General features: G+C 41.4%; 1 protein-coding gene across 2 annotated transcripts in view; it reads left to right on the forward strand.

Moving 5' to 3' along the window:
• Positions 1-21,365, forward strand: part of Myo1d (myosin ID) — a 295,829-nt gene that overhangs the window by 18,929 nt on the left and 255,535 nt on the right. The window lies entirely within an intron of this gene.

A 21,365-nucleotide genomic window follows, 5' to 3' on the forward strand; every position in this document is an offset into this window, starting at 1 on the left:
TGCCTATGTTTGAGTAGTTCTCAGGATGGTGTGTGATTAAGATTTATAAATTGTTTATTTCTGGAATTTTCCATTCAGTACTTTTGGATTATAAACTGACCACCTGTAATTGCAACCACAGGAAAGGAAGCAGCAGATAAGGAGGAAAAAGCAGATAAGTTAGGAAAACAGGACCATCTTCTATGAAAGGGAAAGTAGAAATAATTATTTATTGGGACAATTACTATGTATCTGGAACTATATTTAAAGGTTTTTTATTCCTGATCTCTTCTAACCTGCTCTGCTCTGCACAATAGCCTTTATATAGATGTGAAATCCATGGTGAATTAAGAGGCAGTTGGAATTTGAAACCAAGTTGGCTTGAGTTCAAAGCCCATGATCTAACAGCTTCTTAACATATAAGGGCTGCAGAGGACTGATAATGTCTGTAAGATAATAAAGAAGTGTTTCTGAGTACTCAAGTTGACACGGAGGTGATCAAGGAACTCACATATGAGGCAGAGACAGTCAGAAACAAGCAATAAAGTGTGAGCAAATGTCCAGTGGATGAACCTTGAGAAACATGTATTTATTTGCTTCTGTGCAGGTTCTGCCAAGACATGTATCTGTGTGTATATTCTGAATGGTGGTAGCTAAGATATATTCTCTTTAAAGTTGCATAATAGTTTGGATTGGACTGAAGTCATCAGACCTGGGTCACTAGTGCTTTTCTGTGCCTAGGTTCAAGAAACAAATAATTCTATACAGGGCTGTCCAATACTAACGACCTTAAGAGGAACCAATAGGGGACTGCCCAGGGAGGTTGGACGGAAGCCAGTAAATGTGGTAGTATAGGATTCAAGAGAACAGAGTGGGTGGCAAAGGTGGACACCCCAGAAATTTCTAGGGAGAGAGACATAATGACTACCCATTAGATACAGCCACAAGGAGAGCATTGGAAACCAGAAGTTGGTTTCAGTGGAGGATAGAGGTAGGAAGTAGCTTGTGATGGTTGAACAGTGAGTGGTGATAAGGCCTTCTAGATCCCCGTGCAGGGAGAGCAGGGCATTGCCACAAGAGGTTGAAAATGGGATTTGGTTTGGTTTTTGGTTTTGTTATATTTTAAGCCTAAAGAGTTGAAAATGAGTCGATAATAGAGGGAGGAAAAGAGAAATCGAGAGAGTGAGATTGAAAGAGAAGAGGGGTACAAGATGGGCCGAAATGAAGGCTCTGCGCCCTCTGCCTAAATTGTCCATTTTCTCCACCACACATCAGAAACCATGCTGTGTGAACCAGGGTGCTCACTGATTGTAGTCTAGATGCTCTATGTGATCAACTAGACCATTCCCAAAGATAGAAAGCCAAGACATGTCTGTATGCGTGTTCTGAATGGTGGCAGCTACCATATATTCTCTTCAAAGTCGCTCAATTCAGGGTTCTCTTCCTGGTGTAAACTCATGAGAAATGCCCTCTCACAGGAAAGAGAACAAACCATTGAGAAGGAATACACTGTTGGCCAACAGAAGCTCGCCCTGCAGATCACTGTGTTACAGACCGAAGAAAGGACTACAGACCAGTTCATAAAGAATTCTGTGCCATGTTTTCAGGGCTGAGTGTGTTTGCAACATGCATTATTTACCCTATCATGGCTACTTTTCCCACCATCTAGCTTGATTTTGAAGAACTACTTTAATCTGTGTAGTTGAAAAATCTTTAGAGGTGTGCCAAAGCAATGTGATGTAGTGGGGAAAGGAAGAATTAAGTCTAGTGTTAAAGTGCAATACAAAGTAAGTAAAAACCTGGGAAGAACACGTGTCCATCGGCACGGGATGGGAACGTGAGTTTTAGCATTGATAGAGTAATACTGCATAGCAACAACTGTGAATGAGCTTATAGCTACACACAGCAGCATAATGACTTCATAACCCTGAACAAAGGAAGCTGAGCATCAAGCAATCGCTCCTCCACACCTGCATTGTCAAGCTCAGAAACAAGCAGCACTTACTGGTAGTGTTGGAGTCATGATTATGGCTCTTTTTGAGAGGAGAGAGAGAAAGCAATAATGGCAGAAAGAAGCTAAAGAAAGGCTTCCAGGGTGCTGTAAATCACTGTTCTCCACACAGGTGGAGTGCGCTCATCAAGCCGTGCACTTGGCATCTATCTGTGCCCCTGTTTGTTACAGCATACTTCAGCTCAAATGTGCTTTAAAAGAAGAAAGACAACACAGAGCCTTCCAGGAAGTGGTGAGGAAACTAAAATTCAGGAGGTGATTGAAAATTGGTAGAAAGCCTGTCACTTTATACAAGTTCCCTCCAGCCAATGAGGATTAGCCTGTACTCTTAATGGTAGTTGGAGGTATGTCATGGCTTTAGTAGATTTGCACTGACTAGAAACAGCTGCGGTGGTGGTGGTGGTGGTGGTGGTGGTGGTGGTGGTGGTGGTGGTGGTAGTAGTGGTGGTGGTTGGTTTGTTGTTGGTTGTTGTTATTGTTTATTGTGGCTGGTGGTGGTGTGTGTCCACATGCACCCAGCGAGGCCTGTATATTTGTGTAGCATATATTGTTGTATCCATAGGAACCATACCAGCATACCCTCTGGATCAGAGTGTGCATTCAGGCAGTGCACTCATCCCAGAGAGTGTTTCAGCTTTAACCTCCAGTTGATGTGTAGTCTATTGCCTTAGTTACAACCTGTTTAGCTTCAGCCTGCTTTTATTATTCCTAGAGTTTCTTTTCTTTTCTTTTCTTTTCTCTTCTCTTCTCTTCTCTTCTCTTCTCTTCTCTTCTCTTCTCTTCTCTTCTCTTCTCCTTTCCTTTCCTTTCCTTTCTTTTCTTTTTTCTTTTCTTTTCTTTTCTCTTCTTTTCTTTCTCAAGACAGGGTTTCTCTGTATATCCCTGGCTGTCCTGGAACTAACTCTGTAGACCAAGCTGGCCTTGAACTCAGAAATCCGCCTGCCTCTGCCTCCCAAGTGCTGAGACTAAAGGTATGCGCCACCACCACCTGGCCTAGAGTTTATTTCTAGTTCCATTTGAGTTAGGTACCTTTTAAGAATTGCACACTTGTGGGGTGTTCTTCATGGGCTGTGTTGAAGTCAATTAGTTGGTCTGTATACAGGAAGTGGAACCTATCTGACATTATTAATAGCTTGAAATCTCAAATGTCAGTTGCCATCCTGAATGAAGTGTTTAGTGTACCCGAAGGAGAAGCAAGAATCATTTTGGATTATTTGCTCCTGGCTTACTTGGTGATCCCTCTTTTCACCCAAGTGACACTGTGGCTGATTTCCATAGCTGTACAGACTTCAGATTCAGGTTTATTTTTTTCAGGTGGGGCTTAGCTTTCCTTGGCTGGAGGTGACTCACTTGTGGGGAATTTGAATGCTTAAGTAAGGAAGAGAGCTGTTTGTCAGTGTTTCATAACTTATAACTCTTCGCTGCTTTGCCAGGGTGCATTTTATTCCTTTATAAACTCCTTGTGAGGTAGAGTTTCCTGGTAATTTTGATTAATAAATTAATAAGGGTTCCAAAGCACATGTTTGAAATCAAAACTAACTTTCCCTGAGATGAAAGGTGATTTTATTTTTCTTTGCCTTGTGTTAATTCCAGTATGGTAAAATTGTTGACTTGCCAATCAAGAGAATAGTTATTTTTCTGCTTTTAGAAAACTAAGCTAATTTTTGCCTATTTTTGGAACCAGTAGCTATGAAAGGTAGCTTTCAGGATTTTGCTTTAGAATAAGGAAAAGAACATTGGGGGGCAGTTTTCAGAAGCTAAAAACTTGCACTCTCTTAGCATAGTGGCTCTCCCCTTGTTCCTCATGCTGCGGGGACCCCAACCACAAAACTATGCTAACTACTTATAACTCTAATTTTGCTACTGTGATGAACCATAATGCAGATATCTGCGTTTTCTGATGGTCTTAGGTGATCTCCGTGAAAAGGTCATTTGACCCCCAAAAGGGGTCAGAACCCACAGGTTGAGAGTCACTGGTTTAGCTCGTAACCCAGGTCACTCATAGAAGTGTTTGTCAGCTGTATACTACGGAAGAGGCACAAAGGTGAGCAGACTCTTGTATAGAGGAAAGACAAGCAGAGAAGTAATTCTAGCCATATTGTGCTAGGAGTAAGGACAGCCTGCTGCAGGAGCTCGGAGGAGGGCACTTCTACTTTGGGAAGGTCAAGTGGAGTTTCCCACAGGAGATATTTGAACTAAGATGTGAGTAGGAGGCTCACATTGGACATTGAAAAAATAAGTTCATTAAGTCCCACGCTAAGAACTTTTTATTTTACAAGGTGATGGGTTGCCATTGAAGCATTTTTAAACAGGGGAATAACTTGATCCAATCTGCACATTAGAAAAAGAGCTATGTTGTTAATGAGAGGGTAATTGTGTACCATTTATGAAATTACCATTTAAATGTTTCAGGTGAGGTGTGAGGATACTGTTCTTGGCTTAGTGGTTGGTTAGCATATATTAAGCCCTGGGTTTGATACCCAGCGCCACCTTTTAATCCCCTCCCCACCAAAAAAAAAAAAAAAAAAATCAGGTGAGTCTTGTACGGAAGTGGGAAGAGAAAAAAAAGCATAGTTTTGTATTCCTGAGATAGACTACATTGGCCTTGACTCACCTACTTACCCTAAGTAGGAAGTAGAGCTATTGACAAGAGCCACAAATGTAAAAGGAATGTTAGAATGTTAAAGGGCAGGGTAGCAGATTGAAGTTGTTATCATGTTGGCTCCTCCATGGAGTTGTCCAGTGGCCAGGTGGCAGTGGAGTTCTGAAGCAGGTGTGTGTGTGTGTGTGTGTGTGTGTGTGTGTATGTATGTATGCCAGTGGTGTGGTTTGAGAGCTCTCTGTATATGACCCTGAGGCTTCTGTAGCATGGAGATGACCTCTTGAAAAATGTATAGAGGGAGAAGTGAAGGCGGATACCACCTTTCAAACAAGACTTTGACCCTGGTTTCTTTTCAAAAAATGTCTTGAGTTTCCCCCTCATAATAGGTAAATGATATACATGGTCCTTACAGAAAGCTTGGAAATCCACAAGAAAATCACTTTTAGTATCTGGAATGTTTTCTTCCAGACCTCTCCCCTCATCTCTGTATTTTCCATACAATTTAACTAAAACCAGACAGCAACATATTTTTGCTATATAATATTGCTATAATACCATCTTTTACCATAAATAACCCAACAGTTAATGTTTCTATGCAAGGATTATTCCATTATTGATAATCACAATTGCCTTAGTTAGGGTTCTGTTGTGATGAAACACCATCACAACAAAAGTAAGTTGGGGAGAAAAGGGTTTACACTTCCACACTGTAGTCCATCTATTACTGAAGAAAGCCAGGACAGGAACTCAAATAGAGCAGGACCCTGGAGGGAGGAGCTGATATAGAAACCATGGAGGGGTGTTGCTTACTGGCTTATTTCCCATCCTTTGTTTAGCCTGTCTTCATGTAGAACCCAGGACCACCTGCCCAAGGTTGGCTCCACCCACAATGGGCTGAGCCTACTCACATCAATTACTAATTAAGAAAATGTCAGGCCAGGTGGTGGTAGTGCACACCTTCAATCCTAGCATTCAGGAGGCAGAGGCAGAGGCAGGAGGATCTCTCTGAATATGAGGCCAGTTTGGTCTACAGAGTGAGTTCCAGGACAGCAAGGGCTACATGGAAAAACAAAAAACAAAACAAAAGAATACCTCATAGGCTTGCTTATGGAGGCATTTTCTCAATTTAGGCTTCTCTGATGACTGTGCTTTGTATATCACGTTGACAAAGCTATCCAGGACAAGAATATTATTATTATTATTATTTCATGCACATTGCTGTTTTGCCTGCATGTATGTCTGTTGTGAAGGTGTCAGATTCTCTGGAACTGGAGTTACAGACAGTTGTGAGCTGCCATGTAGGTGCTGGGAATTGAATCTGGATCCTCTGGAAGAGCAGCTGATGCTCTTAGCCACTGAGTCATCTCTCCAGCCCCAACAATCTTATGTTCTAGAAGTAACATAATATGGTTAAAGGTGTGAATCATTGGTAAATACATCCAACCATCTTTCCATGTAGCTGTATCAATATGTACTACCAGTAATTATCCCTAATATTCCATGGTTTTGTGGAAGGAAAACTCCATATAAGAAATAGTTGGACCAGAAAATAATGATACAAAAAGAAAGCAGCAGGTCTGTGAGGGTTTCTAGAATGAAGCACAAGGAGCAGCAGATGCTGAAGAGAGGTCACATTAAAGACAAAGTGGGTGAGCTCATTGGGTTTGGTGATGGGAGGTGTCGGACAATGGTAAAAAGTTCTCGAGGTTCCAGGGAGCTGAAGAGGACTTGAAGTAGGTAGCTCATTCCAGATTTGTAGTTACAGTGGGCAGGGGGGAAGAGTTGATAGGTAGAAAGACCACAGACTTGCTAGAAGGTATTGTAACAGTTGTGTTAGTGTGGATTTTAAGCACAGTTGTGAGAATAAGAGTTGGTAACAAGACAAAGGAAGTGTGGTGATGTGGGGGCTGGAGCGCTGAGTCCTTTCTTTTACCTAGGTAGGGCAAAGAGTAGTTAATGTGTAAGTAGGTTGGATGTATTAAGTTATTACATGGATGGAGGAGATTTGAGGAGTTTCTGATAGATCTCAATTTGTTCTGTGACAAAAAAGACAAGAAGTTCCCAATGAGGAAAGGTAGAAATAGCAACATTTGAAATAAGAGCAAATGGGTTTACCTTCTGATGTGGGTAGCTATCAAGTTCATGCTTCAAGCTTTGTTGAAGGCCTTCCTGAAAACCAAAAATGGATTGTAGAGCTTCCAACATGCTCCGTATCCCAATGCTCCCCTCGCCCAAGGAGTTAGCAGTCCAAGTGCAGGGGAAAAGCAAAATAACCAGCCAGTGTGCATCTGGAAACAAGGTGGGTTGTTTGCTTGGTTGTTTTTACACATGAACTTATCTAACCATAAGTGAGTTAAGGGAGATCGGATGGTCTAGTAAATTTGACAAGCAGATGGAGTCAAATGGTATACTGACAAAAGCAGCTTCTTGGCTTTCAGTCGAGGGAAGTGTTCATGGTGGGTGGAGGAGAGCCAGAGAGACAGTGCTCCACCCTACACTGTGTCTGCACTCAGCAAGCAGTGAGGCGAGTGCTAGTGCTCAGCGGCTTCCCTGTACCCTTTTTATTCCACCTGGGACCCAGCCCAGGGAGGCTGCTGCCTACACTCAGGATGGGCCTCACCTCTCTAGAAACACCTGAGGTCATTTTCTAGGTGATCCTAAATTCAGTCAGATCGACTACAATTTAAGCAGCACTCAGGGCAAGCTGGTTACCAAGCTCTAATCAAGGCTTGCAAGGATTCCTCTCCACAAATCCACTATGCTGTAGGTAAGCTTTAGAAACAGTTGTATGTTGTGACACAGAGCTTAACCTAACAAAGAAAAGCTAAGATATGTATAATGTTGAATAGGGAGGAATAAAAGCAGCACATTTGTTGTAGAAAACATTTCATCTCAATTGGGGGTTGCTGACCTGATTTTGATAATTCAGTTCCTGGATAAAAGACATACAACTTCTATTATTATAATAACCCTTAATTATCACTAGAGCTGGGCAGATATCTACCTTCTAAGCTATTAAAATCTACTTCCCCATCAATAACGTGCTAAGTTCCATCTGGGCTGCTCTTAACTCCAATTGGCCAGCCCTCATGGCTATATTTTCATAACTCACCTATTCCTCTCTCTCCCTTCTTGTGGTCTTCCTCCTACCCCTAAGCCTGGAAGCCCCAACCCCTACCTATCTCAGTTCTACCCAGCTATTGGCATCTCTATTCACCAATCAGGGGCTATCTTGTAGTGGGGTGAGGGGACAAGGTTATGTAGGTCACTTGGGTCCACATGCTGATTCTCTCATTCCTGGGTCTACATTCCTGATTCTCTTGTCCCTGGGAGGAACCAGGCCTTGGGGACCAATATTTAGCCTTACAATACATAGCAAGAGACCAAACCTCAGCAATTTTCTAGTTATTTCTCTATAAAATGACTACATGTTGTGAGAAGCACAAATGTTTGGTCAGTGGAAGTGATGGAGAGCCAGTGGGGGAGGTGGCAAATGGTACCCTCAGAAAGTCATCTCATTTGTATGTAAAGAGTAAATTCTCATTTGGTTTTTTGAGATAGAGATTCACTGTGTAGCCTTGACTGCCCTGAAACTCATTCTGTAGACCAGACTGACCTCAAACTCACAGAGATCTACCTGTCTCTGACTCTTGAGTACACCAGCAACACACTGCAAAATACAATTTTGTATGAAAGTAAAATGCCTGAATTCTTTGATATGTGTAACTGGGAAAAGCTCTGCAGTGACATAGGCTTGGTTGGCTGGAGGAAGTTGGCTTAACTTACATCAGTGGGTTCATTTTAAGAGAAAAGTTCACATGGCTTGGTTCTCTTACTATGTTGTAAAGAAGTCATATTTTCTTTATCAGGCTTCCTCTCATTTTGTCCCTGACAGGGCTTTAAGTGACGTCAGTGTTTCAGTGTACATAAACAATATGCCCAAGAACAGTAACTATTAGGTTGATCTGAAGCCCTCTTAACAATGATGAAAAAGAAAAAAAGGAGTTATTTCCCAGAGGACTGCTTTTTATGCCAGCGAAGGGCCAGTTTTTAACCACAAAAATTTCCCTGTAACCTTTCATGATTGAAAACATATTACTTGCTATTCAAAAACACAGGCAAATTAGTGAGGAGTGTTTCTAAAATAAGCTCCAGGGTTAGACATATAATTTGTGGATGACAACTCATGACACAAAGTGTGTCTCCTTCTGTGTTCCGTTTTAAATGGTAGGAGCACATGAAACCCAACAATCCAGGCTTCAGATAAGTTTTCAAAGCAATCAGATGAGTGCGCTTAATTTTTAAGGGTCTTCTGTTCCAAGTTTTACATGTCTTACTACATGTTGATTTATGAAAGTTTGTGTTCACTTATAGTGTTTGTTTATGTGACTTTGCATGGTATATAAGGTTGTTAGGGGGCGTGGCATGGTCATCCAGAAGCCTCTTTATTGTGGGGTCTGTTCTCGTAAAGCATATACTTTCAAGAACAAATTTGAGACAGGACTGCTGTGTGGGATGAACCAGCTCCTTGTCATGACAATGAGGACATGACACAGCCTAGACTGTGGTGAGATGGTGACAGTCAGTGATTCCAGCTGAAGTCCCCAGCTGATCCCATGTGTGTGCTACTGTGAGGAGAGGGTCAGCTCTGGAGCTAGTGTAGCATTGGAGAGCTAAAGACAGCACTATGCTTGCTCAGGAACAGCCAAACCGTGCTCTCTAGATCATTCTCAGGTAAGCACAGACCTTAGCTTTTGGAGTGACTTGGAGTGAGTGAAATCTCATGGAAGTTCCAAGATTCCCTTATATTTTTACTTTGTTTGACATTTGCCTTGCCATCCCCACCCAGTTTTTAAGATAAAGTCACTGACATAATACCTCCACAGCCCACATTCTTCAGGGGGTGTTTCCTGAGAGCAAACATCATCTGAATGTGCCCATAGCCCAGCTGGATAAAGCAGACCATTCTACACTGCACTGTGTGATAGCATTGTCTTTATCAAGGTTTTGCCAACTGCCCCTGATAATGTTAACTTGAATAGTGCCCTTTTCTGTTCCAAGTTTCATTTGCTACTTCTTAACTTTTTAAGTCTTAAATGCATTAAGTCTTAAGTGGAATGGAGAGCACCTAGCATTCAGCAGGCATTGCTTGCTTGCATTGCACATGCAGCCACAGTAGTAGCATGTCTCTGAAACATCATGGACATAAATTTTCTATAGCAGGTATCTTATAATACTTGTGCTCTGACCCATCAGTTAGGACAATGTTGCTGATGAATTGCTTTCTCTGCAAACAACCATTAGTTCTTACTAAGTCTTGCTGTTTTGTGCTGACCACAGTAGTAAGCCAGATTTTGGATATATAATAAATGAATAAACCTTTTCATTCCATTTGGATGTTCCTCTAAGTTCTTGATGAAACAGTTACAAAGTTTCAAAACATGTCCTGCAGCATGACTCTAACAACAACAACAAAAAGTAGCTACCATATTTCTGCTGGAAGTTAGACTTGCGGTCTCTCACTGGCTGTAGTTACCCTCCCAGGTGTGTGCCAGTAGAGCAGGAAATACTTGGGAGTGCATCACTCCTAACTTTCACTGTTCGTTCTGGTGAAGAATCAACAACAGATCTTGGTACTGAGGTTTCTTTCTAATAGTCTGGCAGAGTTGCCATCACACTTCTGAATCATCCTCAAGTCAGAAAGAGATAATACATATGGATTTGACTCTAAAAGCTTGAGGCCTAAATGGCATCAAATAACTGAAATTCAGTACAGTTATTAAGGGGCTGTATTGTTCAATGTTGCAAAACTACAAATTCTACAAAATGAGAGTTATACTCTCCTTAATCTCTCTGTTCTGTCCAAATTCTTTACAGTTTTCTCAAATGCTTGATTGTAAATATAATTAGCTACTGTGCTCCTTAATATTTACATTGTCCTAATATCTAATGATTTGAAAGTTTGTGATAGGTGAAACACATAAAATATGTAGTTTTCCTAATACTATTTACTGTTGAAAGACTATCTTCTGTTTCACATGGTTGAATTTTAACACACAAAGCACCAAGTTTGTTTTTCTCCCAGGAGACACAGGGTGCTCAAGTGTGGATATTTTTTCCGTAAATCTCATGATGTGCTCTGTTTGTGCCGTTTGCTGTTAGGCTGAGGAAGCATCTCTATGGCTGGCAGATCTGCATGAGCTCTCGATGTGCCCTCACATCTGGGCATTCCTCAGGAGGATGCTCATGTAGCTGTCATCTTCAATCTGCCCTTTCAGAGGCCAAGACCATGTATCTCCAGAAGCTAACTTTCCTTCTTGTTTTATCAAGCCCAGACTGCAGCACAGGCCTGAATTTGAAGGAAGAATCCTTGTTCATAGATGGAAGAAGAGGGTAAAGAGATTCTAGGCAGGCCACCCACAGAGCAGGTACAGGCAGAGCGAGCTCACTGTCCCTGCTCCTACAGAGCGCACCATCCCTGCTCCAGGGTCTTCATATGCACCTCACCCATGGCCCAGTGTTTTCTACTCTAGCCACCTTTAGTTTCCCCTGGAGTATTTCAGAACTCATGTTATGTAGACTGTATTGACCTTATAATATTTTCCTTGCTTTGAGGAAGGCAAAGCAGGACTGTGGAAAGCCACCATGTGAGTGGAAAATGCTAGTGAGTGGGAATCACACTGCTTCTGTTATGATGGAAACTTTCCATGTCTGGACTACCCTGAGTATTCACTGTTGGCCACATGGGGCTATTGAGTCCTTGAAATGAGACTGGTGCAATTACGGAGCACAACTGACTTTTAGTAATTTAAATTTGAATAGTTGCATGTGGCTAGTTGGCCGCCACATGGGACTGTGGGCTAGTACTGTAACTCAGCAATGTGAGACCCTAGGCATGCCTTCCTCCTCTGTAACTCAAGCAACATCTCTTTAAAGTAAGGATCACACTTACTCCTCACCTTCATAGCTTTCAGAACCAAAGTTGGTTGTATATGCAAAATCTTTCTTAAAACCGCAAGTTGAAATATAAAATGACATCATCAAAATTATGACACCCTTGTGTTTTATCACAACAAAACTGGAAATGCTCACATTTCACTGATAGTGTTGGCTCTGGTATCTCTCTTGCTCAAATGCTGAGTGTTTTGGAAAGCAGATAAAAACCCAGAGTCTTTAAAGGAAGCAAATTTGATCATTATTATGGAGGTACTGTTCAGTCTTAGAGTGTCTCAAAAAAGTTTCTAAATAGAAGTTAAAATGGAGTTTTAAAATAGAAACCTAATGAAATAATATGTGGATTTTGTGGGTTTTGGGAAATGATGCCAAGATGTGAGTGTTAATGTCACCACTGAGGAGGCTGAGGCAAGAGGCCAGCCTGAGTTACATATTGAGACCATATCTCAGCACCCCCACCAAGAAAACATTCAAAATATGGAGCGAGACAGAAAGTAACAAGGAACATTGCAAATCTTCCTACCCAGAGAGGTTGCCTTCAGGGCTTTGGTGTAGCCTTTCAGGGTTTTTTTTTTTTTTTCATTTTTGTCTGTATATAAATATAGGCCAGGTATGGTAGCACCTACCTGTAATCCAAGTGCAGAGGCAGGAGGATTGAGAGGCTGAAGCCAGCTTGGCCAACAAGACTTCTGTTCAGCTTTTGCTTATATGGTTAAAAACTTAATTGTATTGACACTTTTAATCATATAAGCTTTCTATAACCTCCCTATCCCTTCCTCTTTCTTCCTTCTCACACAGCTCAGACATATCTGCCTATGGATGGCTCCACCCACAGTGGGCTGTGTTCTCCTAAATCATTAGCAATTAAGAAAATGACTCAAAGACTTGGCCACAGGCCAGGCTGGTAGAGGCAGCTCCTCAGTTGAGATTACCTTTTTCCCAGATCGATCTAGGTTTGTGTCAAGTTGACAAAAACAAATCAGCACATCTATATAGCTAAAAAAAAAAAAAAAAAAAAAAAAAGGTGATTTCAAGATTCTTACTATAATTTTGAAGGGAGCTTCAGAAGTCTGGGTACAGAGAAGAGGTGAGATCATTAGGCGTGAGAGTAGGGAAGAGGAATATAAGACACTAGGAGTGGGAATTGAGATCTCAGCTGCATCTCAAAAATGGCCTGCAGCTTTGTGGTGGGAATAGGTCACCTGGGCAGGTAGTTCCTGAAGGAGAAAGAAAGGGGAGGGAATAGGGAGGCTACTGTGTGTGTGTGTGTGTGTGTGTGTATACACACATATACATATATATGAAAGTACATATACATTATATATGAAGACCCTGAAGAGTAACAGAAAGTTCTCATTAAAAAAAATAGAAAAAAGACCCCATTAATCGAGTGTTCAGTTATCTCCTAAGAAAACCCTTGCTCATTGGGCTGTTGCTGGGATCAACTGTCTCAAACCTTGCAGTTGTTCCCCTGAACTTCCCACTCCTCACATTTCCTCAGGCACCAGCTATCCTGTTCTCATACTGCCTCCGGTGTTATCCTTCTGACCTGCCCAGTCTCGTTGTATCCTTTCTTATCCTTACACTGCACTGCCCCGTGTTCTTCAAGGGGGCTTGCCTTACTGGCCAACTTCCAGGCCTGCTGCTACTCCCAATGCATGTGTAGTTGCTAACCTTAGTCAGAACCCAACGTAGTCCTTCTATGTCTCCCTGGTCTGGTCTATGTCTCCCTTCTTGGTTTTGTTTTTGGATCATATCTTTACCAGCCTTTCCCCCCTTCCTTTCTATATCAAGGCACACAATTTAAAATGCAACATAATCCTACCTTTTGGCCTTGATTGGTCCAGAGGTAGGCACTACTCAATCAAAGTTTTTTCATCAGAACTTGATATCTAAAATGAAATCATCTTTCTTGTTGGCAAAAATTCAGAATACATATATTTAATAATTGCTGGGAATCAAGTTCTGAATAAGAATTAATTTAGAGGGGGAAAATAATTAGGGAAAGAAGAGGGGGGAAAGAGAGGAATTATTGAAATGAATTATTGCTGAAAGGTAACAGTAATGTTTCCTAATTTCATTGCAAGTAGTGATTTCCACTCTTTCAAGGAGTGACCCATACAAAGTGGTTTCAATTTTTCCCCTGAGGGAAACTATGCTCCCTGCGGGTGGACGCACCTATCACCTGAGCACAGGTGTGCTCTGGGAAAACACATTTGTAATGCATGCCTGGCTCCAGTTTTTCACCTGGTCCCAATGTAGGTCCCATGAGATGTCCATCATAACTTCACTATGGATGTCAGCTCCTCCAGCTGTTTTCCTGAACTCCCCAGCTGCTGCTCCTGTGTACTCTACTAATATCCAGCCCCTATCCTGCAATTATCTAATTATCTGCCTGTGCACTCTGCACGCGGAAGCCTCAGGAGGATAGAAGGTACATTTGCCCTTTCGTCTTTGTAGCTCCAGTGCCTCCAGTGGTATAAACATCTCCTGAAAGAGGAATTAAACTTTCTCTGCCTACATTAAAAGAGTAACAAGAAAACTGTAGTTGAAACAAGATTTTGTGTGCGTGTTCTTTCTAAAGAAGACAGCTTTGAAAAGGAGCCCTGGATAAGAAAGTGCAGAACTGTGTCTTTTGGCCTCATCTACCTTGTGATGTTGTCAGACCATCAAATCTTCCAGACTTGAAGGAGATGGCTCAGTATTCCTGTTAGAAGATAAGTTTTCTATTTAACCTTTCATTTCCTTAGCAACTTTTACTGGAGTATTATAGTAGATTCACATCTAAGTTTTCTTCATTCAAATTAGTTACCAATGGTGGTACTAATACTTACCAAATATATATTCCTTTCTGCTTTAGGTTTATGATGCATATTATATCATTTATTCAGTTTTCACAATTACTTTGGGATGACCTTTAGTTTCAGGAATGCCTATTTTTACATCATCATCATCTTAATGCTTTTTATATCATCATCGCTGCCATTATTTCATTTGATTAGTATTTGTTGAGTAGCTGCATCAAGTTAGAGATGATTGGTAAAAGAGGCATTCTGGCTTCTGTTCTTATGGTGATGACAGAGGTGGTGAGAGTGTGGAGACAACCAACCAGGTTGAAACACCACAGTATGTCAGACATGTGGGAGATGAAAGCCATGCACAGAGGGACCCCAATGGACTTGGCTAATGCGGAAAGTTTTCTAGGGATGTGATGCCTGGCCTACCAGAAAAAATGGCATGCTGAAAGATCTATAAGTGAAAGAGAAAAGGGTACCAGAAGAGTGTGAGAACCGGCATACTGGCTGCAGCAGGAGGATTGTGAGGCAGAGTGTGACATGGGCTTCGGCCCTGGAAGGGTGGGGCTGGGTAGATCGCAGGGACCTTAAAAATGACTCTGTACTTTATCCTGAGGGCAGGGCAAGCCAGAACACCCTGTAACCAGAGAGCAAAGTGTTCAGGTATACCTTCTAGAAGGACCATAAGATGAAGAATGATTTACTAAAGGAAGTCAAGTATAGCCAAGGAGCCTGCTCAAAGGCACGTGAGGAAGAGGAAGGCCCAACTCATTCTCTTCTGCATTTTCCTAGGAAGTTACTACAACTGTCACCACTTGCTTTTACTGATTAACTCTGGTACTATTTAGACAAATTCTCTCCTGCATATCTAATTTCACCCCAGTCTACTTTATTTGAATAACATTAAATATTTAATTTATAAACAATTACAACTTGGTTATATATCATTTCTCCTCAGGTTTTTGAAGACTTAGTGCTAAGCTATTTCTAAAGAAATGACACGGTTTACATTGTCTGTTTTTATAAAGATGATATATAGTTACTAGTGGAACAACAACAACAAAACCAGAAGCAGGAGAGGAAGGATGGGGAGTTTTGATGGCCTAACAGTCTAGGAAATGTCAGTAACTAAGGAAACAAAAGCAAAAGGGAATAAATGTTAGCTAAGAAAGCAGGCTGAGCCCTTGCAGAGAGCCACCAGCAACTTTTCAAACTAATCATTAAGAGGAAGTCAACTGACTGGGCGTGGCAGAGCACACCTTTAATCCCAGCACTCCAGAAGCAGAGACAGAGGCAGAGCTCCATGAATAGGAGCCCAGCCTGGTCTACAGAGCAAGTTCCAGGACAGTCACTGCCAGGTCACAGAGAAACCTTGTCTCAAAAAAAAAACAAAAACAAAAACAAAAACAAAAACAAAACAACAACAACAACAACAATAACAACAAAACCTAAAAAAAAAAAAAAAAAAAAAAAAGGAAGGAAGAAAGAAAGAAAGAAGGAAGGAAAGAAAGAAAGAAAAAAAAAGAGGAAAAGCCGGGCAGTGGTGGCACATGCCTGCAATCCCAGCACTCTGGGGGCGCAGAGGCAGGCGGATTTCTGAGTTCGAGACCAACCTGGTCTACAGAGTGAGTTCCAGGACAGCCAGGGCTACACAGAGAAACCCTGTCTCGAAAAAACCAAAAAGAAAAGAAAAGAAAAGAAAAGAGAAGGGGAAGGGGAAGGGGAAGGGGAAGGGGAAGAGGAAGAGGAAGAGGAAGAGGAAGAGGAAGGGAAGAAAAAAGAGAAAAAGAGAAAAAGAGAAGTTTACGTGGATCCCAACAAAGAAAACCTCTTTCAAAAAAAAATCTGAGAAGTTAATTTAAAAAGCAAAACCAAACCACTTCAAGCAGAATTCCAAAAGGCACCAGTGCGGGTTGACAACAAGAAGCCGAAGTGGCAGGGCCACAGAACAGAGGAGCCAAAGACACTTGCAGAGATTTTAAGTACTTGGTTCTGGAAAGACTCAGTGAAGCAGTATTCGACAAAACCAGAACGGGGAAGTGGGAAGGGGTGGGTGGGAGGACAGGGGAAGAGAAGGGGGCTTACGGGACTTTCGGGGAGTGGGGGGCTAGAAAAGGGGAAATCATTTGAAATGTGAATAAATTATATCGAATAAAAAAAAATTTAAAAAAAAACAAAAAAACAAAAACCTGGGCCAGAGGAGCCGGGCAGCTTTGTGGCCTCACTAAGACATAGCTCAGACTTCTGCTCGAGAAAGTTAGGCTCTGCAGCAGGAAAGCTATAATCTGGGACCTCCAAAAGGAAGAGGCTGTTCTACATTCTGTTAGACAATATTGATCCTCAGAAATTTTAATGCATTTGTTCCCATAGGAAATTTGCTCCTCTGAAAACTCTTTAAGTCAATGATTATGAACAGGGAAATATTAATATTTATAGAATACTTTATAGGGAACATTCTAGGGAAGAGCCTTTCTTAAGTTTGTGTGTAAACACAGGCTCACCTACATAAAACTTTTAAAAGCACATTAGACCCCAGGAAATAATTGCTGTAAATACAGAAGTACATAAGACACAGTAAAATACTATATTAAAAAGCTCGTTGTCATGATTAAATGTGAAAACCCTGTGATAATGCACATATACACATGAGCAGGATATTTGTCATAGCAAACATGCAAGGGGCTAATTTCACTTTTACTAGATCCATATAACTAAATATTAAAGTAGTGAAGTACTAGGAGTGTTTTGGTTGTTGTTTTTCTCCTTATTAGTTAGACTGGCAAAGACATTTTTTGGATTTTGGGGTTTTTGTCTTTTTCTTCTTTTTAAAACCAGAGTTGTAACAGATCACCAATAGCTTATGCTCTAAGATCAAGAATTGACAAATGGGACCTCATAAAATTACAAAGTTTCTGTAAGGCAAAGGATACTGTTAAAAGGACAAAATGGCAGCCATCAAATTGGGAAAGAATATTCACCAACCCTACATCTGATAGAGGGCTAATATCCAATATATACAAAGAACTCAAGAAGTTAGACCCCAGGGAACCAAATAACTCTATTAAAAAATGGGGTACAGATCTAAACAAAGAATTTTCACCTGAAGAAATTCGGATGGCCGAGAGGTACCTTAAGAAGTGCTCAACATCATTAGTCATTAGGGAAATGCAAATCAAAACAACCCTGAGATTTCACCTCACACCAGTCAGAATGGCTACGGTCAAAAACTCAGGAGACAGCAGGTGTTGGTGAGAATGTGGAGAAAGAGGAACACTCCTCCACTGCTGGTGGGGCTGTAAGATGGTACAACCACTTTGGAAATCAGTCTGGCGGTTCTTCAGAAAACTGGACATGACACTTCTGGAGGACCCTGCTATACCTCTCCTGGGCATATACCCAAAGGATTCCCCGGCATGCAATAAAGACACATGCTCCATTATGTTCATAGCAGCCTTATTTATAATAGCCAGAAGCTGGAAAGAACCCAGATGCCCCTCAAAGGAGGAATGGATACAGAAAATGTGGTATATTTACACAATGGAATACTACTCAGCAATTAGAAACAATGAATTCACAAAATTTTTAGGCAAATGGTTTGATCTAGAAAATATCATCCTAAGTGAGGTAACCCAATCACAAAAGAATACACATGGAATGCAATCTCTGATAAGTGGATATTAATTAGCCCAGAAGCCCTGAATACCCAAGACACAAATCGCATAACAAATGACTACCATGAAGAAGTATGGAGAGGGCCCTGATCCTGGAAAGGATTGACCTAGCATTGGAGGGGAAGATAAGGACAGAGAAAAAGGAAGGAGGTGATCGGAGAATGGATGGAGAGAAGAAGGTTTATGGGACATATGGGGAGGGGGGATCCGGGAAAGGGGAAATCATTTGAACTGTAAACAAAGAATATAGAAAATAAAAATATTTTAAAAAAAAAAGAGTTGTAAGGACATGGCAAGCAGGTGATAAATGCTTTCTCAGCATTGTTGGGTATTAATATCAATGCACAAGATCCTTTATGTGGCAGCGTAGCTTGGTCCGGATCAATATCAACTAAACTTCTGTGACTACCATCTGTGAATCTAGATGAAAGAAACAATATAGGAAGAGCTTTAGATTTGGTCATCAAAATGTTAAATTATAGGGGAAAAAAAGCCTATGTGTGTAATTATAGGAGAATGACCAAGCAGCAGTAGATGAATATACCTAATTCATGAACCATGGTCTGAAAAACGTATGCTCGTGCGTGTGTGTGTGTGTGTGTGTGTGTGTGTGTGTGTGTGTGTGTGTGTGTCTGTGTGTGTGTGTGTGTCTGTGTGTCTGTATGTGTGTGTGTGTGTGTGAGAGAGAGAGAGAGAGAGAGAGAGAGAGTGAGTGTGAGAGTGAGTGTTTGGACAAAAGACTGATAGCAGAACATACAAAGAATCATCATCAGACAAATGCAACATTGAAAAAAAATCAAGCACTCTGAAACAAAGATAAGCAAATAATCTATTACCAGAAGAAAGCCCAGTGTTTCTTATACAGTGATAAAGGAATCTATGTGGACAGTAATATAATGTTCTCAGTGATAGAAACAGAACAAAATGTTATGGGAGTACAGAAGGAAGCTTATACTTCTTCAGGAAACTGGAGAACCCCACAGAGGGGGTAGCATTTTGGTGGAGTATTGGAAGATGGATTACTGTATATTCTGTAGGCAGCCAGGCGGTGGGTAGCCTGAGGGGAGGGTGGAGCTGTATTTGATGCACCTGTCAGAGTATGTTTGGGAGCAGTCCATGCTGTTGACAAAGGTAAAGGAAAGTTACAATATCTGTTTTGGAGAAGGTAACTCCAGTCCCAGTGTGCTAAGAGAAATGGAGAGAGGACAGTTGACAAGAGGATGTAGTTAGGAGGACAGTGTAGTTCTTATGTGGCAGCTGATGAAGGCTGGAGATTGGAATGATGCTACTGTTAGAGATGGACTCAAGAAGCTGTCAAATCGTTGCTTGGTTGAGGAAAAATAATTGGTGATAATTCATTGGATGCTGCCTCAAAAAACAGATTCTCCTGATCTTGGCCTTCCTTGCCTATGGCCACCACGTGATGTTGGTGGGGCATGGGAACAGGAACTCAGACACCCCTCACTTGAGTCCTGTGTCTACCTGCCCAGAACTATTTTCCTAGTGACAAGAGTAATATATGATGGAACTCTTCAAGTTCCCTGTTAGTGTACTAGCAATTTTTGAACTTCTGTTTATTGTGAATACTATTGATCAAAATCTGCATAGTATTAAATATTGTAACATTTTTGAGAAATTCATTCATTTGTTTATTCATCAAACATTTATCAGGTTTCAGCCCTGTGCCAGGCTGGAACATCGGGACTGAAGAAAGGGACACACACTGGCATCAGAGGAGCTGAAAGTAAGGGTTAATATTCTCCATGCAGGGGGTGGGAACATGGGAGTAACACAATGTGGCTTCTGTGCGAGTGGAATCCCTCTGGCTACTGTTTTGACAGTAAACTGAAGGGGAGGTGGGAAAACTGTAGGAAGCTAAGCATCATCAAAGTGAAGGACCAGGGAGACAGCTCATGAAATGCTGGTCATGAAAGCTTGAGGACTGGAGCTCAGATCCCAGGGCCCATGTAAGAAAAAGCTAGGTGTAGTGCCCTAGTCCTCTAATCCTAGCATGGGGAGACAGAGCCTACAAGATCCCGAGGCTCATGGCCATGCAGCCTAGTCAGTCACTGAGTCCAGGTTAGTCAGAGACTGTCTTAAAAGGTAAGTTGGAGCTATGATTGAGAAAAGACACCTAACAGTGGCACCTGGCCTCCACACATACTTACACACATAGGTACATGTACCCACATGCATGCATAAAGCACATGTGAACACATACTTACCACATACACACTAAATAATCTGAATGAGGTGATTGTAGAAGAGGTGGTAAGAAATCTGATTCTGGAAATATTGTGAAGATATGTTGGAAAAATCAGAGCTGGAGAATAGAAGTCAAAAGTAGTTAAGCCAATGGTGTAGCATACACCTTCCTTCTCCGCACTCTGGAGGTGGAAGCAAACAGATCCCCAGGCCCTGGTCTACAGAGCAAGTTCCAGGACAGCCAGGGCTACACAAAGAAACCCGATGAATATTTTTGGGACAAGATTGGGAACTCAGTTTGAATGTTAAGGAAGTAGTTGGGTTTATGACTGTGAGGTTCAAAATGAAAGTCCATGCTGGAAATACAAACTTAATTTTGAGTGAACACATTACTTTTATATGGTTTATGACTTAAACACCCAAGACTCTGGGGACTCTCATAAAATATACTACTTTACACTCATGTAATGATCCCATGGGGGAAATTGTAGATTGTGTTTTGTAGGCACAGAAACACTTTATAGATTGTATAAATTAAGCTGCTAACATGAAACCAAGAGTTATGTGCATTTTAAAGGATTCCTAAATTGTGTACAGTATAAATTCTTTTCATTTGAGTTTTACTTTTAGTTTAAGAATAAAGCACGCTTCTTTCTTGCTTCAGTAAAAATGGTGAATTTCACTCTAAATGCAGTTTACCACTCATTCCTTGCTCAGCCTGTTTCCTCCACGTTACTGGGTATTCCAACTCTAGGCTGGATTTTGGACATCACGGCAAACAGAATAGCTGAGAGGGAAAGGTGCCTTTGGCTCATAGCTTCAGAGGGTCCAGGGCCCCGAGAGCTTGCCTGTGGGGTGTTGTTGAGCACAGCTGTTCAGGAAGAAGGGAGGGAAATGAGTCCACAGCACTGGGATGCTCTCCTGCCTTTATTCTACCCATGCTGGATGGTGCCAGACATATTTAACAGATCTTTTCAACTAGGTTGGGTTCCAATGCCTATCATCACTAGAAATGCTCTTATAGACACACACACACACACACACACACACACACAGAACTGTGCTTTTAGGTATCTCACAGTTCAATAAAGTGGCAATCCAGATTAAACAGTACAGACTTGAGCTTTGACAAATACAAGCTATACAGT

Source organism: Apodemus sylvaticus, chromosome 10, assembly GCF_947179515.1.
Source record: "Apodemus sylvaticus chromosome 10, mApoSyl1.1, whole genome shotgun sequence".
Taxonomy (NCBI): Eukaryota; Metazoa; Chordata; class Mammalia; order Rodentia; family Muridae; genus Apodemus; species Apodemus sylvaticus.